Genomic DNA, 14,996 nt, shown 5'->3' with positions numbered 1-14,996 from the left:
GGCAATTACACGCACTAAACAGTAAATTACACAGTCAATTTTTTTTTTTCGTGCCAGTTGAAAATTTTAATTTTAATTTTTTTTTTTCATATCGATTTTTCCATATTCACATGTCAATATTACGATCCAGAACATGCCACTTTAATAGAGAGAACGAGAAGCACTATCGAACGTGGGTGGACATTTTAGGGGACGGGGAAGAAGAAACATACTCGCGGTGCATCAGGAAAACATCCAAACATCACCCCACTTGGGGATAAAGAAAAAAAATCAGATAAATCGGGAATTTCCAACTTTTTTACAGACCAAGAGCGTTCATCATTTTTTAGATATATATTTTTTAAATTAATAAACACTTTTCTCTATTTTTAGTACATAAAATCTGTTCAGTTCTGAGCCATTTGATCACATTTATAAATGTAACAGTTCCAATGTCATAAAAAAAAAAAAAAAAACAACGCACATAACTGGCAAAATAGCAAAAAAAAAGAATGTAAAAAATAAAACACAATGAATATCCCTATTTCACAGTGTTTATTATAAGCCCCAAGATTTAGCAACTATATTGTAGAGGATCATTCGGAATTATCAGAAAATACGTACAATGCTTTCTGATGGGACGGCTGAAATGTCAAAATTGTTAGTCTTGCACCATTAATCGTCAGAAAAACAAAAAATGCCCTAAAATTGTACAATAGTGAAAATTGGCACATACGTAGACACAAATGATTAATTGACTGTACATGTTCATCTCTGACACGTACCTAGAGTAGGTCAAACATCTCGTCTATTTCAAGTATTTCAATTATAGTGTTAACGTAAGAACCCGATCATAAGGGGGTCAAATCGACCACCCCACCTCGGGGACAACAAGTTGGTCAAAGTAATTGTTGTCTGAATGAAAGTGCAACGCTTGTCATGTGATATAATATAAAGTCATAGAATTTGATACCTTTTGTCATAAGACACAATAACGGAAAAAAAAACCCACATTTCTCTTATATACCTTATTATACTCTTCGGTTAGGAATGATTATATCATAATTTTAATATATTTTATATATTGTAAAAAATAAATAAAATAATGGGAACTTCAGAAATTAAATACGGTCATCCGAAACAATTTCAGAGAATAAAAAATGAAAAAAAAAAAGAATCTCCACAGTAGAACCAAATATTATTCATCAATGCAGTATTATTAAAATGATAGAGCTCCTTAGGACTTTTTTTTGTGTTTGATCACCAGGACTTAAGATAACAGCATGTTGGCATAATATAATGTGTCTAATCGCGAAAGAGACAGCAAATTAACTTCATAACGAGGGATCCCCACTTATTACCCCTTTTAGCCCAAAATAGGGAGAAGATCTTAGAGAGTGGATTATTTTAAGAAAGACATGGCCAGTTAGTCATCGAAAAAAGTTGGCATTATGTCGGACTGGGGTGCCAAGGACCCATCAGTGACACTGACTTTAGGGGCCCACTGTTCAGCTATATGCAAATATTATATAGCCCGCACTCCAAATTTGGCTCCTATATATTACTGGGTAGTTTGATAAATGATTGATGAGATGTCATCATTGTCTATACATAATGAATCGACTATATTGTGCCAATACTGTTCATATAAGGTGGCCTACCGGGGAAATTACCTGTGCTCCTGTGGGCCAGTCCAAACCTGGTTGGAATGTAATCTTGCATATGTAGAGGCAGCTAGAGCTTTCTCAGCCGATACAGCTGATCATTGGTGGAAAGATGAGCTGATTTCGGAGATATATATATATATATATATATATATATATATATATATATATATATATATATATATATATATATATATATATATATATATTTCTACGTCTTATGAGTTTTTTTTAAATGATAAATGTAAATTCTTTAATAAATCGGGATAATGTAATTACAATTTACGGTAGATTTTTTTTATCTACATAGCAGAATAAGATTTTTATGATATGGTTTGGTTGTAGCTAAAATCCATTTTGATCTACTAGACTGATGGGAGAACATTTTATACCATTTACATATACACATGTAAAAGTTTGAAAACCTTTGACGGAATTTCTTCAGTTCTTTGATTACTCATTTCAGATACCTGAGGACTGTGAACTCCAGACTTATCATGTGCATAGAAAGTATATAGAAAACCCTGTGGACCAGATGAAATCCTGCATATTTAGAATGTTAGCTGATTAAAATGTGTATTTATCCCGGATCAGTCTTTTTAATATTAGATTTTTTATTCTATATTATGATCATGGGTCATTCGACATGGTCACTGGTAATAATGAAAAAGAAGCTGACAAGGAAATACTTAAACAGGATCCAAGGAAAAAATAGAACAGCCCCGCAAGCACAATTTATTAGCAATTTCCATAACATTTCATAAACAAAAAGTCAATAACAAGTCATAATACAAGTAGATGCCAAAGGCAACCAATATTGCACTTTAAGGCTCAAAGGGGTGTACTGTAGCCAGGGGAGGCTCAGTAGGCAGAAAGAACAAAGGAATTTCTATCCTTTGACTACCAACAAAGGATAGCAATTCCTCTGTGGGACCCAGACCATAAAACAAATGCCATCTATGAATCTGCTTCTAAAAATGATGCCCACCATACCATATCTTTAAAAACAATAGTTTACTACCAACAGGGGGAGGTTAGCATATGATGGGGTGCAAGATCTCCCCATCGCGGTCCCACTCAGTTGGTGGAGGTACTTAACATAGAGCAAAAATAACTAGATGTGAGGATAAATCAGAGTAGTTTGATGACAAAGCAGTTATTTGGTCTAAAGTAAATTACCCTGGATTTGATTAAGTGCTCAACTGCCCTAATCTCTGCTTCATGTGGTATGCTAGTGTATAGAGACTCCAAATCATTAGATTCCAGAAGGTTCTTCTGATTCAGTATCCTCTTCCAATCTGACCAACAGGTCTGCTTTGTCCCTAATATAGGATGGCAATGTCACAACAAAGGGGTGTAGAATCCATTCCAAACAATACTAGCATTTATTTACTGATAATAACATCTGCAGATGAGATTAAAAAAAAAACTTACCCAAAAACAGTCATCGAGAACGTCCATCACTGTATGTACTGTACTGTACAGACAGAATGTTTGGACATAAGGCAACCCTTTCTTATAATTATATATTCTCTATTTCTTTCTGTACAAGGAACGTCTTTGTATACATCACCATGCAAACCACCAAACTAATGAACTTTACCATTGAACTGAAAATGGGATGCAAACCACTTATTTTACTTTTAACACTTTTAATCTGTTTGATTTACTTTTTAGGTTGAATTGATACAGTTCATAGATGATACTGTAATATTTTTTCAAAATACTTTTTTATAGATCATGGTCATAATTGAAGGAAAGTCCTTAGTTAGGCTATGTTAATTTTGTGCCTTAGACTTTGATTAACTTGTTTAGAGATCAGTTCTATTCCCCATGTAAAAATGTTTTCAGGTTTGAAAAGGTTTTCTTGAAATTCATATTTATTGCATTTCAATATATATGTTTCATGTGGGGGTGAATCCCAGTTTGATCTCGTGGGATAAATGGAAAAAGTTTAAGCTTCCATATGCATTAGATAACTTTTGCCTTGGATTGGGGTGAATCAATTTGCATGACCTGGTCCTTTTGGCCATGACAGTAATTTATGGCTGTAGGATGAGAATGTAGAGACCTGCCTCTTACTTGACGACCTCCACGAGTCTACTTTTAAGTGTGCGTTATGCCACAATGATTATTGTGAAGCTAATCAAAAGCAGAGTCGTGGATGTCAACATGTAAAAGGTGGTTCTCACGCCTTGTGACCAGTGGCTAGAAATAACCTTTGTAGCTAATGGACTGGGTCATGTACATTGATTTGTACCAATTCTACTCTTAGCCTTCAGCTGAATGATCACTTGGCCATCGTTCCTGTAGATAGGGATATATGTCTCTCTGTAGAAAACGGTGCTCAGATAGGGTACCACCCCATGCACAATGTCGAAATTAGTCATAAAATGTTGGAGTTGGAAATGACCTCCTGGATCGTCTGGTCCAACCCCCTGCTCAATGCAGAATTCACTAAATCAACTCACAGATGTCTGCCCAACCTGTGTTTGAAGACTTCCATTGAAGGAGAACTCTCCACCTCTCGTAGCAGCCTGTTCCTCGTAGAATCTGGCACTTGTATGATGCAAGTGGAAATAGTGATTTATTTGGGAAATGCAATCCAACAAAATGTAACATTTCGGTCAATAACTTAGACCTTCATCATATGGATTGATGAAGAAACAGACTAAAGTGGTATAGCGCTTGATGGATAGGGTAGCGGCCCGGAGGAGTGCGCGATCTCTCTTGACTCTTTCATACAAGAACGCTAACCGCTCCTTGTGCTGTTTAGGAGAGTGCTGCTTCCAGCGCCTTCATTATCTGGCAGGGGAGAGTTGGGAAGTTCTCCGTCAGATTTGATGGTAGGTTGATTTGCTGGAGGAGAAAAAGGGTGTTCAATTGCCTCTACATCAAATAAAAAATTCTAAAACTTCCCATTTATTTGGATTAACACTAAAAACTGGGAAAAAATTAAAATCGGAGCAGTAGGCATCTAGACGTCTGGTCTACACGTTTCGAGCAAAACACTCTTAATCATGACTAATCCAAATAAATATGAAATTTAAGATTTTCTTGATTGATATAGTGGCTGCTGAATGAACACCCTTTTTCTCCTGCAAATTCAACCTAGGAAATGGCCTGGCTCTTTCCATACCCCATGCCCTATGTGGTATTCCTCCTTCATTGGTGAGCTGATGACTTTTCCTTTTTTTCCCTTCCTCACATTATTTTGATCCGGCTGAAATCAACACCTTCAGCCTAATGTGTATGGGTACTTTTCGGAACAGGGAAAAGAACATTTCTGTTCTAGGAACCCGAGAAACATCCCAATCATCAGCCTTTCATCGTTCACACACCTACAACACCTCAATTATAATATTTTATAAATGTTATGTCCGAAAATATTTATGATAAATCCAACCATTAGGAGTTCATTTTTGATTTTCAGTGGCCACAGAAAGGCACACCATTACTATGTTTTAGCTAAAAAATAACAGCAGTGTATATCTCAACACAATTTGGGCCAAAAGAAAAGGGTTTGTTTTTTTTTTTAAGTTGATTCCGAAATCAGGATATCTTCATATCTAAAGGACACACATATCATATAAAACACACACACGTCTGACACATATATATAATAAGGAAATCTGTTTTGCATGTAAAGATTTTTGGGTCCCATTTTGCAAGTTCAATTTAACATGCAAAACACAGATAAAAACTTAACTTTTTTTTTTGGATAAAAAAAAAAAATCAATGCATATTACTTCTTAAAACATCACCATTTATAATGTCCTCACGAGTGACGCCTCGTAATATCATAACTTCTGAAGTCTACAGAGCAGAGAAAACATTCTTGTCATCTCCACTACTGTATATCCAGACGGGTTACCATCAACCTTGGTATATGTTTTAAGCAACTCTTTAGTTCAGATATCCCATGCATTGTCAGAGAAACATGCCACTTTTTTATTATTTCATATTCCTTTTAACCTCTTGACTGCCCAAATCCACTGCAAAAAAAAAAAAAGAACATTTGCAGAGTGTGCAGAAAACTGGCAGCAAAGGGTTAATATTGCCTATATATTGATTTAATTGTCCAACCTGGCCCAGAGCATGTCGGGGGAAATTTGTTACGAAACCTTGGCAGGGATCGGCCATCTGTTTTAAGGCTTGAGGAAATCGGATACAACCAACGACTTAGGCCATTTTTGCGTAACATATAAAAAAAAACGGCATTTGATCTCGGAAATCTGAAACCTGTTGTTATCAACTGTACTGAGGGGAGAGGATTTTTTTTTTTTCATCTTTGGAAGAAGGATGTACCGTTAATTTTCTTATGACATCATTAAACAATACTTATTTTTGACACCGTTGTTATAATCAAGCACTTTTAGAGATGGCAGTTTAGATTACAGGCAGAACGAGTGACCATTTTGAAGAGCGAAAAATTGCCAATAGGAAATACTCTCTAATTGTCTGGAACTTCCTGTGGGTTCGGACCATGTGTTCCATACACCCTGCTTCATGACAAGCTTTTCTGTACTTCTGAGCACAACAGTCACATATTAGTCACAGATGCCGGAATTCTGCAGCGTTCCATCAAGAAGATGAGGATCCACATTGATCAATTTGGGACGGTTTCCACTTCTCTGCTGAATCTTGCCGTATCTTAACTAGAGGAAGAATAGAAGAACATGCTTTAATATTAATTCATATAAATGTTATTTTCTCCTTTTTAAAATATGTTTTATAACTAATATACTTGTCAAAGATTCAACGATATGTAGATTTCGGTGTGTTGTTCCACTTTTGGCTTGTACAAAACATGGTCGGCATTTCCTGTTTTGGCATGTCATTGGTACTGGGTGTGAAGGGGGCTGGCTCATTTCAATAACTAAGGAAGCCCCGTTCTATGACTGTGCATGGTAAGTAACAGAGAAGGGGAATGGCTTGGCTAAAGAAGTTAGCCAGCCCTTTTTACACACATTGCTGATGATGTGCCACTACCGGGAAATGTTAAAGGGACACTGTCACCTGAATTTGGAGGGAACAATCTTCAGCCATGGAGGCGGGGTTTTTGGGTGTTTGATTCACCCTTTCCTTACCCGCTGGCTGCCTGCTGGCTGCAATATTGGATTGAAGTTCATTCTCGGTCCTCCATAGTACACGCCTGCGCACGGTAATCTTGCCTTGCGCAGGCGTGTACTATGGAGGACAGAGAATGAACTTCAATCCAATATTGCAGCCAGCATGCAGCCAGCGGGTAAGGAAAGGGTGAATCAAACGCCCAAAAACCCCGCCTCCATGGCTGAAGATTGTTCCCTCCAAATTCAGGTGACGGTGTCCCTTTAAGTACAAGCCAGAAGCTTCTGGGACCACACTGTTCATTCAAAGGGGTTGTCCCAGCATCTACTATTGATAACTAGTGATGAGCGAATATACTCGTTACTCGAGATTTCCCGAGCACACTCTGGTTTCCTCCGAGTATTTTTTAGTGCTCGGAAATTGTTTTTATTGCCGCAGCTGAATGGTTTACATCTGTTAGCCAGCATAAGTACATGTGGGGGTTGTCTGGTTGCTAGGGCATCCCCACATGTACTTATGCTGGCTAACAGATGTAAATCATTCAGCTGTGGCAATAAAAACTAAATCTCCGAGCACTAAAAAATACTTGGAGGACACCTGAGCGTGCTCGCGAAATCTCGAGTAACGAGTATATTCGCTCATCACTATTGATAACCTATATAAGATTGGATGGGGTCCGACATCTGGCATCGCCATCAATCAACTTTTGTTCAAGAAAATAGAGGCCGAACTGTAGTACTGATAGCTCATGACAACTGATAATGGGGGTGCCAAGTGACATGCCTCCTACCATCTGACATTGATGGCTTATCCAATGGATAGGTCATCTATATTAGGTGCATGGACAACCCCTTTAAGATTGGGATATCTTGCATAATTGAAGTACATTAGTAACTTGCAAAACTTACTATTTTAAGCTCATTTAAGGGTACAGTTTAGCAGCTGCTGGACAACCCCTTTAAGTAATAAATGCTTAAAGATTAGATATAGTTCAAATTCACAAATAATCATCATAAGAAGAAAAACAAAATTAAAATGAAACTTCTAGAACCAAATGTTTTTTTCAGAAATGCTTCATGGACAGGTGCACGTTGTATAACACGTTGTAATAATATTTTTAGCATATGTTAGACATTTTACAAATCTAGACTAAAGGAATGTATTCGATCATTCTTTAAAATAGATGAAAAAAAATCACTTCTAGCCGGTAGATTACAAAACAAATGACAGGTTGTTCCGATAAGTGGGAAGAGCCGCCCCCTTACATCTCTTTCTGCAGGTATGTGAATGTCTTTGTGATGTGTACGCTTGTGACGGCTCAATGCCCGAGGCTCTTCCTGGCCAATTACAACATATCTGCAGTTGCAACATTATCCTCTTCCTAACAGAGAGGAGAGAGATCAGAGAAACCACCTAGTCTGCTCATTCTATAATGATTTCAGATGCTCCCTAAATTCCTTTCCTTTTATAGGTAAAAGTTAAAAGAATAGACATCTACAAACCATTTCTGATAATTGACTACTAAGCTATTATACACTACAATTTTAGTTGAAAGACAAGAAAACCTACAGATGTGTTGTCCTCGGTCTGTAACCATCAGGTGGGAGGACTGTGGACTCCATTCTATTTAACTTGGCCATGAACTTCATAATGTTCTTTGAAGATTACTAAGAGTCTTGGCCATGACCTGGAGATTCCACCTTCATAGGACCCAAATTATGAATTATATTGCGAAGATTTGGAAGTTCAGCTCACATAATTTCCATACTTCTAACCCAAATGTTATTTAAACTTGCCATACGCTTGTGGGCCAAGAGATATCCCTCTTGCTCATCTACCAACATGTATTCTTGGTTGAGTGTGAATGTGACATGGATTGAGAGAGGAGAACATGCTGCCTCCATAAACCTCACGGGGTAGCTTATCTCTTGACAATTAAAGGAATGTGAATGTTAGAATTAAAACTGACCAAACCTGAGATCTCAAAAAAAAAAAGTAGGACAAATGTGGCTAGAAAATTAACTTACTTTATTAATCTTCATGTTACAATAAAATCACACAATGGGGCAGTGGAAAAGTTCACGTTTTGATCGTGCAATGGGCTTAGTCATAAATAAGTTTATTGCAGGTTTTAAACTCGTCAACTCTTCCTGGGTATCCCGGGCTCCACTCACTTCTTTTGGATTCATTGCCCTGTGTTGTGCTCCACATCAGGATTTAAGTGTGAGTCAATGAGCGCTTCTCCCTTGACCTGTTTTTAAAGCCCTTTGAAACACACACACACACACACACCCCTATGACTTGGGATTAAGGCTCTCTAGTGTTCCTTGTTTGTTATCCTCCATTATCTGTAATGCTGTATTTCAACTCTCATCCATCTCTGCTGGGTTCCACTCCATCTGTTTGCTCCTGAGGTTCCAGTTTCCAGATTCGAAGCTGCACCAGCTTCGGGGGTTCAAGTGCACACCTGGACTAGAGGCTTGGGGATCCACCCCACCTGGTGAGCCAACCGTTCACTGCCCCATTTTGTGTTATTTGTTTTTTTAACATGAAGACCTAATAAATGCTATTTTTTTTTTAATTTGTCTATCCACATTTGTCAAAACCTTTACTTTAATAAATTTATTTTTTGCTGGCGTTAACGAGTTGATTGTGACTTTATATAGATGCGATAGGCAGCACCGTATATCCATACAAGCAAGTTAATTCTCTTCCATTGTTCTAAACCTGAGATCTGCCTAGTCATCCAGTCAAGCTCAAATGGACATAGTTGGCCAACTTTGATCTAACGTGGATAGCCATGTTTAGCTTCAGTCCAGATGAGTCTTTTAATATTTCAATTTATCTATAGCCAATCGGATATTTTCAGGATTCAGGAAGTTGTGTAATGAACCATTTTTTTTTTTTCTTATCACATTTTTTTCATGATTATTTTTATCCTGGTCTGGATCAATATATTCTAGCACTATTTCCCGATGGAGAACATAGTGTTCCTTACCATAAAGCTTTAAAGCTCTTGTTCATTAGATCAGTGACCCAGCAGCCCTTCAAATTGAATATTGGCAACTAAGAAAATGTAATTCCTATTTTGATAACTTGAAGTGCTGAGATCATATTACAGTATGTTACAGTAATATAATCCTGATTAGGATCCCTACATGTAATACTGTATATCTAATTAAAGAGTGTCTCTCTTCCCTTTAACTCAGCCTAGACAGTGACAAGGGCTCCAGAGGGTTGGGGGTAGCAGAAGTTCTGTGCCAACTGAGATGACACATTTTTGATCAAAAGCCAGTTTTACAAAAAGAGCACCTCAGGTCAGGGAAAGCCACACAGAAGAAAGATGCAGGAGTAACTTCCCGACCATGTAGTGATACAAACTAACCATACAAACTAATCGCAAAGATATCCAGAATAAATCTATTTAGAAATTTGGAAAGAAAAAATAAGATCTGTAAAATCTGTTTTATCATCAATGGCCCAGGTACCGTAGAGACAAACCATGAAGCAGATATGGAGTTCTTAGACAATTGACCCAACCATTTTGGTGTTGGGTGAGAAGAACCTCCAAACAACTGACTTTATTCCAAGTTAAAGAGGTTGGAAAGCTTGGCTCTGGCCAACTTGGGGTACACATCAAGGGTATAAAATGCTGACTTTTTTGTAGGGATTATTTTATGAAGGTGTACTCTCACCTTTACGATATCATGCAAGCCTTTTTACAGATTCATTTTTTTGCAAGAGAAATTAGGATGGCCACCAGTGATGAGTGAATGTGCTAGGAGAACGTGTTCTCCATGCATGTTCGGGTATAATCCGAGTATCTTGGGTGTGCTCAAATAATATGCGCGAGTCCGTGCAGCTGCATGTTTTGCAGCTGTTAGGCAACAGCAACACATGCGTGGATTGCCTAACAGGTGCTAAATCATGCAGCCGCGGGGACTCGAACATTATTTGAGTACGCCCAAGACACTCGGATAGCACCCAAGCATGCTCGGATAACCCGTTATACGAGTAGGTTGTCTGCTCACTAATGGCCATCCATTATCTGCCTCGAATTGTCTTGGCCTTGATATGTCTTTCTCCTTCCCTGTACCAATGACCTGTATAGTAAACATTCATGAGACATAGCCCATAATATCAATGCTTTACCATCCAGTTTGTTTCCTTTCACGACCTTAAATTAATTCTCAATCTTTGCTTGGCGTCAATACCGGATTGCTAGAGAGAAATCCAGCAGATGATCACCCAAGTTCCAATTTTTTTTCTATCAGAACCATATAGTTTAGAAGATGTAGCTAACTGGATCTTCATACCTCCTATGTCTCGTAGATGTTGCATACCATGGCTGTTGTGTGGGTATACCATTGCAGTGGGAGGAAGGCTAACACCCCTCTATATTATAGGCTCCCAGGTGGCTTCTCTACATACTTTTCTCTTTAGGAAGTCATTTTCAACCTAACATTATATTGCAATTTTTGAATATACTATTTTGTCTAAAACAAATTCTGAAGAGTTTTTTTTTTTTCTACCTACAATTTCTAGTCCCGCTTAAAACATGAATATATAAATTATGAATAGTTTCATTCAGACCCCTTTAAACTCATTCGGCTGCTTCCCTACCTTTCTATTTAGCTTCGGCACCAAAATCTTACAACTCAACACTAGAAATAGCCTAAGTTGCTCTATTTTCTTTAACGTAAGTGTAATAGGAATGTGGTTACTCTTAATATTTCTTTAATAAATAGTGTTAAAAAGTTTCTTATGCCCCGAACAAAAATAAGAACTACCTCCTGAAAATGATTACGTTTAGTAAAGTATTTTTATTTTGCCGACATGCCTTTTTAATTTTTCTCATTTTTTTAAATCTTTCTCTCGTTTAAAAAGTATGACATTTTTCAAATAAAGATAACAAAAATTACATTTACTAAATGCAAAAAAATCATCCATATTAGTATCTTTCCTTCCGATTTCATTGATAGTTTATTATGTTTGTCAAATCTGTATTGCCTACTTTGGGCCAATATTGCATTTCCATATTTTGAAGTGGAGGCACGCGTCTCTATTTTTCTCGATGACCGGCATTGGGGCATGTTTCATTACTTGTATCACAGGCGCCCAATATTTCAGCACATGTAGTGCCTCTACATCTACATATCCAAAATACTAACCAGTAGGCACTCTGTTTCACCATATTGGGTTGAAGCCCTTTAGGTCAGCATTTCCAAATTAGGTCCTTGACACTTTGGTCAGAGGTTCTCCTTTAGACAGCAGCAGGTACTATAGACTTAGCGCTTTTACAGTACAAGCAGGAACGGACATGGACAGAAGAGGGCCTCCGTGCAATAACAGTATATGGGCCTTTGCAGTCCAAAAACTCATCATAATGCATAATTCCACCTTATTTGGAGGTTCATTTTGCCCCCTTACCTTTTGGGCCCCTGTGCGGTTGCTCAGGTGGCACCAATCGTATGTCTGGCCCTCTGTACAAGTTCATTCTGCTCAACGAAGCATGGCAAAGCAGTAAACCAACATGGACAAGAGAATCTTGTTGAGTACAAATTCTAGAATGTTTTACCCTTCCATACAGAGGTTCTTTAAGGTAGGAATAGAAGTAGACTTCCTAGGACAAGAGCAACATTTTCTGAGTTTTTTCCCAAATTTTCGGTACCACTTTTAGGATAAGAATGACATTTCTAAACATTGTGTAATTTTTAGCATTAATTCGCACAAAATGAGAATAAGTATTTGATAAAGAATATTAGAGTTTATTCAGATCCCCTTCATCCATTGTCAATACTGTGCATCGGGGTGTGATGGGATTTCATTCTTTCCATTGAATGATATTGTAATACAATCTGGGAGGTTGGTTTTATGCCTCATAAATAATGGTTCATCTGTCTAAACGCAAAAAGGAAAGCAAGCAACAATTAATCTCCAGAGCTAATTACTCACAGGAGAGAAAGGGCCTGGAGGTGAATTGTATACAAGGTTTTAGCTTCCTCCGGCACCCTCTAACTAATTACCGCACCACTTCTCTGGTCATAGAACAAGGGATTATTTCTTCAATGTTCTCCTGATTTTTCTCTCTCTCAAAATCTACTTTTTATTTCTAAAAATCTTCAGTTTCCTACTTAATAAGCTATACTTTACTTGTTCATTTCTGTCCACGTATATTTTCCTACTTTCTGCTTGCCGAGTCAGACTTTGCATGTTGTATCCAAAATGGGAACCCATATTGTCGAAAGAATATGTTCAAAATGATCCAACAAATTTGAGAGTTGGGCTACGTTCACTCGTTGCATTTTTGCAAAAGACTGGTTTTAACTTCCTTAGGTTTTTGCACCAAACACAAAACTGATACCTGTGTATTTTGCCGCGTGTTTGCACTTACCCATTGTTTCCTATGCGTGAAAAAAAATGCTGCAAATACACGGAAAGAAGTGGCATGCTGCAGTTTGCAAAAACGCAGCAGTTTTCGAAAATCGTTCAGGAAAAAAAGTGTGTGCATGAGATTTCTGAAATATCATAGACTTTGCTGATACTGTAAAACGCAGCTTAAAATTTGCATTATAAAAAAACGCAGCAATAACGCAACGTTTGAACATAGCCTTAGAGATAATACCTGCCTGATATTTAATGACTGCGTAAGGGGCCCCTTTGGATCAGCTGCCTATCTCGAGAACCTAAACTAGACTGAGATACTAATATGGGGTGTAAAGTATAAAAATGGAATTTCACAAATTTTAGTTTTTTGCAACGGTTGCAGGCACATTAGACGTCCTAAATGATTTTGTCCTGTTTCAGAGCACATTCCATCATTGGGATTATGTGTTCTATACTCGATGACAAAAGGCATCCCCCTGACAGTAGTCAATCTGAACATTGGTACCAGCTACTTTCTATCCACTTCCAACCAATGTTTTCTTGGAGCACTTCATCTCTAAATGGTGGATGCCGCAGACTCTCCTTCAGTGCTACCATTTGCAGTCTCTTATGATACAGAGGACTGAAGATTTTGTTGATCGAAACGTCTTCTTTACAGAGTGTTTCACATTTAATAAATTACTCCTGTTGAGCGTATTTATTGGGTGCCAAGTATCTTTTTCATACCACTAATGGATCAGGATCCTACTTGTGCACCTTTGCATCCAGTAGTGCCATGCATTTTTTTCACTTGGGTATGTGCATAGACCCATGTTTTCTGTTGTTATTAGATCTTCTCTAGGCTTCCTAGTTTTTCCAGTAGATTGTGTGGCAGTGGCCAATCATCTTTGCTTCTCCTTGCACATTATTATTATTATTATTATACATTTTTATAGCGCCATTTATTCCATGGCGCTTTACATGTGAAAAGGGGGCAAGTATAGACAAATACAATAAACATGAGCAAAAAACAAGGCGCTAACAGGTACATAAGGAGGGAGGACTCTGCAGGGGATGGGTGAGGATACACTAGGAGAGGGTAGAGCTAGTTGTGCGGCGGTTCAGTAGGTTGAGGATCACTGCAGGCTGTAGTATGTAACATGAATGCTGCTGCACATGGCATGGTCTGAAGTCTGTCCTGTGTCTTTTACTATACCTTCACCATGGATTTGTGGCTCTTCAATATCAATCTCACAATTTTGTAATCTATACTTCTTTGTAGACCTCTGATAAATGTGATCTAGCCACACCTAAGTATGAGATTCCTGGTAAAGACCTCATCAGAGATACTACTTGTGGGCTTCAAAATCTAGACTCAAGATGGCAGACGAGCGTCACTATGCTCTTCAAAAAAAAAAGTGCAACACCAGGCATAACCATTACTAAAATTGTGAACTTGAAACTCCATGGTATCAAGTTTGCTGGATCCGAACCAATCTAATAATGACGACTTATCAGAAGGATAGATCTTCAAGAATACTTTGGTCTTGATAAACCCTACAGGTTCGCCACCAAATTTATACTTGGCCAAACTTGAGACAAAATTATTATGACTGATGTTTAACCAACTAAAGTCTGAAACGGTCATATTTATGAAAGGGCCAAGAATGAGAAATCGATGATTTTATCATATTTATAAAGTTGCATAGAGGACAAATGTTTATCTTTAAAAATGACCATGCAACTTAAAAAAAGAATGGCAAGAAGTCTGTTGATAGTAAATATTAGATAATGAATTTCTCAGGAGTCGCTCGCCCGTCTTGATGTGGAATGCCATTTATTCTCAAGCTGGGGACTAATTAGGCTACGTTTTTGAAGATCAAGGTTTTGCGATCTCTGCTTAATAACATGGTTTGT

General features: G+C 37.8%; 1 protein-coding gene and 1 long non-coding RNA gene across 3 annotated transcripts in view; one reads left to right on the top strand and one right to left on the bottom strand.

Annotated features, from left to right (window-relative positions):
• LOC138647595 (uncharacterized) overlaps positions 1 to 14,996 on the top strand; it is a 358,128-nt gene that overhangs the window by 32,880 nt on the left and 310,252 nt on the right. The gene's annotated exons all lie outside the window — the stretch shown is intronic.
• ERC2 (ELKS/RAB6-interacting/CAST family member 2) overlaps positions 1,875 to 14,996 on the bottom strand; it is a 1,140,662-nt gene continuing 1,127,540 nt past the window's right edge. For both annotated transcript variants that reach the window (XM_069736696.1, XM_069736695.1), the window contains one exon: positions 1,875 to 6,301. The gene's annotated coding sequence lies outside the window, so the exon portion shown is untranslated. The remainder of the gene's footprint in view (positions 6,302 to 14,996) is intronic.

This window comes from Ranitomeya imitator, chromosome 8, assembly GCF_032444005.1.
Source record: "Ranitomeya imitator isolate aRanImi1 chromosome 8, aRanImi1.pri, whole genome shotgun sequence".
NCBI lineage: Eukaryota > Metazoa > Chordata > Amphibia > Anura > Dendrobatidae > Ranitomeya > Ranitomeya imitator.
The sequence above is the reverse complement of the archived record's forward strand: the minus strand, read 5'-3'. Positions and strand labels throughout refer to the sequence as shown.